This window comes from Prionailurus viverrinus, chromosome B2 (genome assembly GCF_022837055.1).
Source record: "Prionailurus viverrinus isolate Anna chromosome B2, UM_Priviv_1.0, whole genome shotgun sequence".
NCBI classification, from domain to species: domain Eukaryota; kingdom Metazoa; phylum Chordata; class Mammalia; order Carnivora; family Felidae; genus Prionailurus; species Prionailurus viverrinus.
The window spans coordinates 143,333,247-143,344,378 of record NC_062565.1 but is presented as its reverse complement, the minus strand read 5'-3'; the positions used below and the strand labels follow the sequence as shown (position 1 = coordinate 143,344,378).

The following is an 11,132-nucleotide window of genomic DNA, read 5'->3' as shown; positions in this document are numbered from 1 at the left end:
GATTAAATGCTGGTTAGATGTGATTTGCCTGTCGAAATGCCAATTTCCTAGCAGGAAGGAGAAAGGGAGATGAGATGAAATGAGCCAGCCATTTCTTAAGTGAAGATGGCCTGTAATTTTCATTTTTGATTTTATCCTTGTCTTATTTGGGTACTGGCTACATGGGGGTTGGCAGGGAGTGTTTCCTCTTAAAAGAATATTTCTACAAGTGTTTGAATAAGAGAGGCAGGGTAAGTTACTTGAAAGTTGATGGCACTTCTCACTAAACCTATTTGGCTTGATGTTTTCTTTGCAGGAAGCTTTTCTACTAATGATTGCATTTCTACGTTTTCAAATCTAATGGCATACAATTGTTTATAGTATTCTTACTCGCTTAACTTTTCAAAGTTTCTATCTGAAGTCACGTCCCATTTCCATTCCTAATATCGTCTATTTGTGCTTTCTCATTTTTCTTCATACACCATGCCAGGTATTTGTCAAATTCATTGATCTTTTCTAAGAACTAACTTTTGATATCATGGGCCTTCTTGAATGTAATTTTGGTTTTTATGTTTATTAAATTCTATTATCTTTGTTTCCTTATCCTTTAAAAAAAAGTTTTCTGTTGCTTTTTTTTCCCCAAATGCCTGAAGATGTGTATTAGCTCCCTAATTTTCATTTTTTTTCTTACATAAAAATAAGCATTTAAGGCTATAAATTCGTCTCCAAGCACCATTTTCATGGCATTTCACAAGTTTTGACTCATTACCATTCAGTTGTTCTTTGACCTATGGGTTATTTAGAATGCATTTCAAAATTTCAAACATTTAGACAGTTTCGTCTGTTTATTGATTAATACCTTAAATGCATTGTGTTCTAAGAACATAGTCTACATGGTACAGATTTTGTAACTTTGCTGATACTAGCTTTATGGCCTAGTGTATGATCAATTTTTATAAATGTTTCATGTGTGTTTTAAAGATTTTGTATTCTCTAGTTGTTGAGTGCCAAGTTTTATTTATATCTATGAAATTTAGCTTTTGGTTGTTAGATTGATCTATAAGTGAAAGAATTATGCTGTAAACTCCCGCCACAATGGTGGATCTGTCGATGGATTCCTGTAGTTCTATCAAGTTTTGCTTTATATATTCTGAGGCTTTTAGAAAAGTTTCATTACAGAAGCTTTCACCCATTTTGCTCCCTCCTTGTCCAAGTATACATCACCCCTCACCCACCTCCAGTTATCAACTCGCTGCCATTCTTGTTTCATCTATTTCCCCTGCAGTTTTGTTGTTGGGATCTTAAAGCAAATCCCAGATATAGCATTTTACTTCAATACTTTAGTATGTTTCTCTAGATAAGGATGTAAAATGTGTAAGCAAAATATGCTGAGGCCACTGTTAGGTGCCGATACGTGAAGAATTGCTCAATCTTAGTGAGTTCAAACTCCATGGTTTCCAGGATCTCCTTTGGAAAGTGGACCCAGTTCAGTCTTTTCTGGAAGAACACAGTCAAGGTGCTGGGAGGCACCTGCTATGATTTCCTGTATCCAATGGGTGCTTAGAAAGTGTTTGTGGTAATTACTTAACCACTGGAACTGTTAGGAATGGCCTTGGGAAGTCAAGCTTGCTCTCAACAGCTAGTAATCCTGTAGGGTAAAATACTTTGGCAAGGCCCCAAAGTCTTGATATTATCCTTGTTCTTTTCCTGCCATGACCAAGCACTTGGCAGAAATTAAGCAGAGCTCTTGGCAGTGTGGGGGAAAGGGGGTAACCGTGTGAAAGAATTCATGCCAAATCCAGGCATACAGCTAAACTTTCTAATTCCTACTGGAATTTCGCTGAATGAGACGTTCTTATGACAAGTGGTCTCTCTGATGGGTGTTAGATAAGCCCTATTTATTATACTTTATATATACTGGTACTTACCGTGTTCCAGGCATTCTACAGGGCCCTGGGCACGCTCATGGAGTCCACAGGCAGGACATGAACTGTTATATAGTCATCCTAATGAATGCCTGAGTACACAATGGGAGATGTGGTCCAAAGGAATGTAGCAAAAAATTTGATATAGACTGGGGCGAGGGAAGTCTTTTCTGCAGGCATGGTTTTGAAGGAGCTCTGAAGGAGGAGTGGAGTTAAAGGTAAAAGCAAGAGGAGCTTGGAGAAAGGCCAGTTGGTGAGGACTTTACAGAGAAGAGCAGAGGTCTGGAACACAGAGATGGGGGGGCAAGTGTTGAGCTGAGGCTGGAAGAGTAGGCAGGAGCAGGTAAGGGGTTCGGTCTTTACCCTAATGATAACAATGAGACTCGGGATAACGATGCACTGTTCTCAGCACTTCACATATGCTAACTCATCTAATCCTCAAGACTACTCTATTCAATGCACCACCATTTTATTCTCTTTTTGCAGCTGGGGAAATATACGCAGAGTTGCTATGTTATCTTGCCCCAAACCACCCAGTTAGTGAGCAGTGCAACCATGCAGGCTGGAGGTGAAGGGTCTCATTACCAGGCTTGACTGCCACTAAAGGATTTTGAGCTTGAGCTCAACACAGGTTTTTGTTCGGGTTTGGTTTTTTATTTGTTTGTTTTTAAATTAAGAAAACGACTCTAGGGGTGCCTGGCTGGCTCAGTCAGTAGAGCGTGCAACTCTTGATCTCGAGGTTGTGGGTTCAAGCCCTGTGCTGGGTGTGGAGATTACTTAAAAACAAAATAAAATACTTTTAAAAAATAAAGAAAGGAAAAGAAAACCACTCTGGTTGCTGGATGGAGAGTGGCCTGGGGTAATAGGGAGTAGGAAGATTGGTTAGGAGGCTAGGTAAGAGGCGATGGGGACTTGTACTGGGGTTAGGGAAGCAGTGGGCGAGGAGAGTAGGGGGAGAAATGGCAGGACACGGGGGTGCACTGCTATGGAAAAGGAAGGTGAGGGAGCCGTCATGGCTGGCTTCTCACTGGCACAGCCGTGAGCCCTGCATCAGGCTCCGGAACACCAGGATGAGTTGGCTGGGGACAGAAGGGGATTCAGCAGAGTCTAATAGACAAAGAACTGGCTGGGACCATATACTCTGTGGGGCAGGGCTGCGCCCACTCCATTCGCCATGGGATTACCTGTCTCAACAAGCGTTATAGTGGCTGGTAAGTAGGAGGCACCCCTTAAATATTTGCCTGTTAATGGAAGGACAACAGAAACATCTCTGCCCTGAACCTGCCAGCTGAGTAACTATGGATGAAGCACTTCACCTTCTTGGATTAAATGATCCCCGCATTGTCATCCTATCTGAACCCGGGCTAATTTGCATTCTGAAAACCAGCACACGCAACCAGGGATGGGCTGGAGTCAGCTAAATAAATGGTTAAATTTTCAGGAATGTTGAGAGTGGATTGCTAAACCGTCATTAGGAAACATTAAATTGCTACTTACCTTGTATCTCTTTCCAACTCCTCTTTCAGTGGCATTTGTTGGTTGCTTGAAATTGGCTCCAGTGGGAATATTTACACCATGCAAATCAGTTAGAGCCATTAATAAAGGGCCGATTTAGTTTTATTGTTTCAAGTCTAGGCTCTAGACTTAATGTGATGGAGACAATGTTAAAATGCAGTTTAAATTGAAAATTATTTTCATTGTAAATAGCATAAAAAATTGAGGAAATTTTCTTCAAATATTTGAAAACTATTATTCAACTTAGCAAAGAAATTGCTCATGTCATTAATGTCTGAATAAAATTCTGACATTTCACGGAACACACATCTTTGTTGTTTCACTTTTGTTCATAAATGGAAATGGAAATATCAACCACCATTTATGTCAGAACTACACTTGTTTGCCAACTGCAACCATAGATAGGCTATGGATACAAGCGTTCAGCAAAAATCAACAAAAGCACTCTGTGAGAATCAACTGGCTACATGACATCATAACAAAGAGCATTGCTTATTTTATTATTTGTAATTGTGAGCTACACAACCTTCACACCACTACAATTTATGATTTATTACGATTTATATGCCTATGTATATAAATGCATGCATGCATTCAGGGTTTTGTTTCTAGAGAGCTGGTTGCTAAACACATTACCAGGACCCGTTGCATTTACCCGTTAGCTGAAAGTATTGTTCTCATAAGGAGGGTAACTTGAGAAAAAGACAATAGCCAAACAACAGAGACCACTGCTATGAGGTCTCTCAGAGAGGCAGAGAAAACTATGTTGACCCCACAGCAAGGACATGGGCAGGTTGAATTACTTAAAAGGGAGCACAGAAAAGTCAGAGTTCTGATAAAGCTGCCATTTACATTTTACACTCACCACCTCTTCTACTGAGATGCTTGCAGGTGCAGTGACTGGATCAGTAGAGAATTAGATGTTTGATGAACTTCTGGAAACAGGGTGCCTTTAATAGTCACGTGCTGCTAAACTCTCTCAAAGTTGCTTTGCCTCCATCCCTTCCCCTCCAGTGGGATTCAGAATCCATTTTCCTCCTCAAGATGGTATTACTGTTTAGATGTGGGAACATTTTTATTTAAATATTTCAAAAGCAAGCAGCCTGGTCACAGCACAGCCTTATTATGGGGTGAGCATGATTTCCCTGAACTAAGCTCTATCAGTGAAGAGAATCATTGTTCCAACTCTGCCACAGAAGTTTTAAAGCTTTCAAGAACTCACTGTGAGCATTGCAGGTAGTTTTTATGTCCCTTGGGGGTAAACTCAGGCAGTAAAATTAAAATGGGGTTTATGAGCAATCCAGGCCTTCCAAAAGAAGGAAGAAAGATCTCAGATACACAACCTAAACTTATGCCTTAAGGAGCTGGAAAAAGAATAGCAAATAAAACCCAAAAACAGCAGAAGACAGGAAATAATAAAGATTAGAGCAGAAATTAATGCTATCGAAACCAAAAAAACCAGAACAGATCAATGAAACCAGAAGCTGGTTCTTTGAAAGAATTAATAAAATTGATAAACCACTAGCCAGTTTGATCAAGAAGAAAAAGGAAAGGACCCAAATAAGCAAAATCAAGAATGAAAGAGGAGAAATAACAACCAACACAACAGAAATAAACACAATAATACGAGAATATTATAAGCAATTATATGCCAATAAAATGGGCAATCTGGAAGAAATGGACAAATTCCTAGAAACATATACAGTACCAAAACTGAAACAGGAAGATATAGAAAATTTGAACAGACCCATAACCAGTAAGGAAATCAAATTAGTAATAAAAAATCTGCCAAAAAACAAGAGTCCAGGGCCAGATGGCTTTCCAGGGGAATTCTACCAAACATTTAAGGAAGAGTTAACACCTATTCTCTTGAAACTGTTCCAAAAAATAGAAATGGAAGGAAAACTTCCAAACTCTTTCTATGAAGCCAGCATTACCCTGATTCCAAAACCAGACAGAGACCCCACTAAAAAGGAGAACTATAGACCAATTTCCCTGATGAACATGGATGCAAAAATCCTAAGCAAATATTAGCCAACCGGATCCAACAATACATTAAAAAAATTATTCACCACGACCAAGTGGGATTTATACCTGGGATGCAGGGCTGGTTCAATATCCGCAAAACAATTAACGTGATTCATCACATCAATAAAAGAAAGGACAAGAACCATATAATCCTCTCAATAGATGCAGAGAAAGCATTTGACAAAATACAGCATCCTTTCTTGATAAAAAACCCTCAAGAAAGTAGGGATAGAAGGATCATACCTCGAGATGATAAAAGCCATATACGAGGGACCCAATGCTAATATCATCCTCAATGGGGAAAAACTGAGAGCATTCCCCCTAAGGTCAGGAACAAGACAGGGATGTCCACTCTCATCACTGTTATTCAACATAGTATTGGAAGTCTTAGCCTCTGCAATCAGACAACACAAAGAAATAAAAGGCATCCAAATTGGCCAGGAGGAGGTCAAACTTACACTCTTCCCAGATGACATGATACTCTATATGGAAAACCCAAAAGATCCCACCAAAAAAACTGCCAGAACTGATTCATGAATTCAGCAAAGTTGCAGGATATAACATCAATGCACAGAAATCGGTTGCATTCCTATACACCAACAATGAAGTGACAGAAAGAGAAATCAAGGAATCGATCCCATTTACAGTTGTGCAAAAAAACCATAAAATACCTAGGAATAAATCTAACCAAAGAGGTGAAAAATCTATACACGGAAAACTATAGAAAGCTGTTGAAAGAAATGGAAGAAGACACAAAGAAATGGAAAAAGATTCCATGCTCCTGGATAGGAAGAAAAAATACTGTTAAAATGTCAATACTACCCAAAGCAATCTACATATTCAATGCGATCCCTATCAAATTAACACCAGCATTCTTCACAGAGCTAGAACAAATAATCCTAAAATTTGTATGGAACCAGAAAAGACTCCGAATAGCCAAAGCAATCTTGAAAAAGAAAACCAAAGCAGGAGGCATCACAATCCCAGACTTCAAGCTATACTACAAAGCTGTAATCATCAAGACAGTATGGTACTGGCACAAGAACAGACACTCAAATCAATGAAATAGAATAGAGAACCCAGAAATGGACCCACAAACATATGGGCAACTAATCTCTGACAAAGCAGGAAACAATATCCAATGGAATAAAGACAGTCTCTTCAGCAAATGGTGCTGGGAAAACTGGACAGCGACATGCAGAAGAATGAACCTGGACCACTTTCTTACACCATACACAAAAATAAACTCAAAGTGGATGAAAGACCTCAGTGTAAGACAGGAAGCCATCAAAATCCTTGAGGAGAAAGCAGGCAAAAACCTCTTTGATCTTGGCCGCAGCAACTTCTTACTCAACACGTCTCTGGAGGCAAGGGAAACAAAAGCAAAATGAACTACTGGGACCTCATCAAAACAAAAAGCTTCTGCACAGCGAAGGAAATGATCAGCAAAACTAAAAGGCAACCGACAGAATGGGAGAAGATATTTGCAAATGACATATCAGATAAAGGGTTAGTATCCAAAATCTATAAACAACTTATCAAACTCAACACCCCAAAAACAAATAATCCAGTGAAGAAATGGGCAAAAGACATGAATAGACACTTCTCCAAAGAAGACATCCAGATGGCCAACCAACACATGAAAAAATGCTCAATGTCACTCATCATCAGGGAAATACAAATCAAAACCACAATGAGATACCACCTCACACCTGTCAGAATGGCTGTCATTAACAACTCAGGCAACAACAGATGTTGGCGAGGATATGGAGAAAGAGGATCTCTTTTGCATTGTTGGTGGGAATGCAAGCCACTCTGGAAAACAGGATGGAGGTTCCTCAAAAAACTAAAAATAGAACCACCCTATGACCCAGCAATTGCACTACTAGGCATTTATCCAAGGGATACAGGTGTGCTGGTTTGAAGGGACACATGCACCCCCATGTTTATAGCAGCACTATCAACAATAGCCAAATATGGAAAGATCCCAAATGTCCCTCGATGGATGAATGGATAAAGAAGATGTGGGATATATATACAATGGAGTATTACTCAGCAATCAAAAATAATGAAATCTTGCCATTTGCAACTATGTGGATGGAACTGGAGGGTATTATGCTAAGTGAAATTAGTCAGAGAAAGACAAAAATTATATGACTTCACTCATATGAGGACTTTAAGAGACAAAACAGATGAGCATAAGGGAAGGGAAACAAAAATAATATAAAAACAGGGAGGGGACAAAACAGAAGAGACTCATAAATATGGAGAACAAACTGAGGGTTGCTGGAGGGGTTGTGGTAGGGGGGATGGGCTAAATGGGTAAGGGGCATTAAGGAATCTCCTGAAATCATTGCTTCACTATATACTAATTTGGATGTAAATTTTAAAAAATAAAAAATAAAGTTAAATTTTAAAAAATGGGGTTTATGATAAAATGTTAATGTAGCTAGAACATGATCTACAGAGTATTTCCTCATTATCTTTCTTATATCACCTCTAGTGTTTCCTCACATGTTTTGCCTTTACTCTTGTTTCTTGTTTTTTTTTTTAATTTTTTTTTTTTAAATGTTTGAGAGAGAGAGAGAGAGAGAGAAAACAGAGCATGGGCAGGGGAGGGGCAGAGAAAGAGGGAGACAGAATCTGAAGCAGGCTCCAGGCTCCAAGTCATTAGCACAGAGCCTGACGTGGGGCTCAAACTCATGAACCATGAGATCATGACCTGACCGAAGCCGGATGCCTAACTGACTAAGCCACCCAGGCGCCCCCACTTTACTCTTGTTTTTGAAAGTATACATAGTTCCATGTGCCTTCTCCATTTTTGCAAATTCAAATTAGAAACTGGGGAAGGATGCACGATTTATGGGCAGCATTTCTTACCTTTTGTATATTTAAAAGTATAATTACACACAGCTGCCTGGGTGGCTCAGTCGGTTAAGCATCTGGCTTCGGCTCAGGTCATGATCTCACAGTTCATGAGTTTGAGCCCCATGTTGGGGTCTGTGCTGACAGCTCAGAGCCTGGAGCCTGCTTTGGATTCTGTGTCTCCCTCTTTCTCTGCCCCTCCCCTGCTCATGCTCTGTTCCCTCTCTCAAAAATAAACCTTAAAAAAAGATTAAAAGTATAATTATGCAATTGTAAGACAATCTTACTAATGTCAATTAATTTATTGTTCACTGGAGTAAGTTTGTTTCATTATGATAAAATGATAAAATTCAAGAGAATTAGAAATTTGCTTATTTAAACTGAGAGACTGAATCAATAAATGGACAGTGGCCAGACCATATATAAAAAGTGCCTTACAATCTACAGGAATCATCCCAGGAAGTAAGCTTGGTTGAAGTCAGACTGCTATCTCCAGTAACGGTTCAGGAAGTCAAACAGTAATAATTGGCCCCAGATGGCCAGGACTTAATTAATAACTAACAGCAGCTCTAATTTTTGTCCCTGTTTCCAATTTAGAATCAGCCAAGAAAAACCAAACACATACCCCTAAGCAATCACACGGGTGCCCCACCCCTAGTTAGTTGCCCCCAGCTTCCCTGTGCCCACAGCCTCCATCACCACACACCTGAAGCCATTCCTTTTTTCCCTAAGAAGCTTCCCACCCTGCCTGCCTTTGAATCTTTGCCAAAACACAAGTGATAGTGGCTGACTCCCTTGTTATATCAAGCACTGAACAAATAGTGTTGGCTTGTCTTTGGATGGTTGATCTTTATTTCCACAACAGTGAAAAAAGAACCTCCAGATCATCTTGAGGCAGCCCCGACCCCTGCCTGGGCTGTCTCCCTGGAACCCATGGGCACAATTTAGCGTCTCTCTAGTGGCCTCTCCCAGGAAGGCCCTCACCAGGGGCTCGGGAGCCTCCAAGGAAAACACAGTGAGGCCTGGTCTCCATTCCACTTAGGTAGCCCCCTCGGTGACTGCCATCTCTTAGGGGCTCCCAGGGGATATCATTTGCTATCTTTTAGGCCAAATGAATATTCTTAGCCCTTGGCTCTCTATTTTTGGCGACTGAAATGGCAAGAAGTCTTTTTTTTTTTTTTTTTTTTTTGCAAGAGCTCAGAAGACTCTTATAGACTTTTATAAATCACCTACCCAGCCAGTTGGAGTTTTATTTATGACCACATGTCTGTGTATGAACTCCTAATCCCTGGAAAGCACAGACTTCAGCATGGCACCCAGCGTAATCCACTGGCTTCAATTCACATGAATGCTTGGTTGACCTTAAGTAGTTCTCTTCTCTAAATTGAGTGAAAGAGGTCTAGAACCCCCATTTAAATGGGAGGCAGAAACTTAAAGTATTACTTAGGAACAGAAGGTGAGCTAGGGCAGAGTGAGTTTGACGTCCCCAATCTGTTATCTTATGAAGACTGTATTTGTGTTAGTTAGAATTGCAAATTGAACAAGGTAAATGTTTGCATTTTGGTTGGTTCCAGTGGACAAGAGCTCATTTCTGTTTCAGCCATCAGCTGGGCTTTGGGAGAAAGTACACTGTAAAAACAAAATAACATTACACCTTTGCAGTTTGGCAAACATACTTCAGACTCAAGCAAGGGTCTGGTCTCTCTTACCTACTTGAGCAGAAGCAAAGTAGATCTTTTATTCTAGCAGGAGAGAGAGGACAGAAATCTGCTTTAAGTTTGCATAAAATTCATACACACGTAATTCTGAAATTGTAAAGAATTTGGAGAGCATCAGTCCAATTTACCAAAGCCTAATCATTCCTTGGGCGATTGGTCCTTTAAGATGCTCCCTTAAAATAGGATTCCAAAGGCATAAAAGCTTGGGAAACAATGCAATGTATTTCTTCCCCTTGGTGGTCACTACATACAACATGTTAGCACACTGAAGTAAAGAAAGCCTGTCTTACTTAATCAGTGTGTGCAGCTACTGGGGAAATGTGGACTATACCTTGGGAAATTTTAATTTAGTCCAATCTCATTTTGTAGTTAAGCAAAATGAAGCCCAGAGTTGAGTGACCTGTGAAGGTCACACAGTTTGGGTGATGAACCTACGACATGCTCCCTGATCCCAGCTTTCATACTACATCATCCTGCCTTCTCCATGATGCCCTGGCCAGTGACTCACCCATCCAGCTATTCTCACAGATCTAAAATCCTTTTCACACGGTTCATGGAGTGTTGTCACTACTGGATGATAGTGAGTAACTGTGACACAGCCTTTCCCAAGGCTGTCCATTCAAGCCTGGTCTCAGTTATAACCCTGTCCTCCAAAGACACACATAGACCGATTGCGTGTACAGCATTGTTTGTTAAGGAGATTCATATTTCAGCAGTTTAACAAAATCAAAACCATTTCCAAGAAAAATGCCTGGGTATTAACACGTAAACCCTGTTGGTTTGCCCCTTTCCTTTACTTGTAACCTGTTGGAAGTTGACCAGCAGGGAGCACCACTCAGTGGAGATTGTCAGGCACGCACCAGGCACCAGGGCTGAGGGGGCTGAAATATTTGGGAGACCAGGCCGTGGCAGAGCACTTTACCACTTCTATGGGGAGGAGGGGGAAGTCTGGAACACTTCGAAGCATAAGGTGGCCTACAGGAGACCTCTGGACAGGACGGTTTGGGCCAGGTCCCGCTCCCTCACGCAGCTGTCTGTCTGGCCCATGTGGGAGGTTCAGAGATCAACTCTCTCTTTCCCTTAGGAGGGTGGCTGGTGTGGA

General features: G+C 40.6%; 1 protein-coding gene across 2 annotated transcripts in view; it reads right to left on the bottom strand.

The window, feature by feature from the left end:
• Window positions 1-630: 630 nt before the first annotated feature.
• The window catches only part of TULP4 (TUB like protein 4), a 260,270-nt gene continuing 249,768 nt past the window's right edge, over window positions 631-11,132 (bottom strand). For both annotated transcript variants that reach the window (XR_007152147.1, XR_007152148.1), the window contains exons 19-20: window positions 6,494-6,498; window positions 631-643 (exon numbers count right to left, since the gene is read on the bottom strand). The gene's annotated coding sequence lies outside the window, so the exon portion shown is untranslated. The remainder of the gene's footprint in view (window positions 644-6,493; window positions 6,499-11,132) is intronic.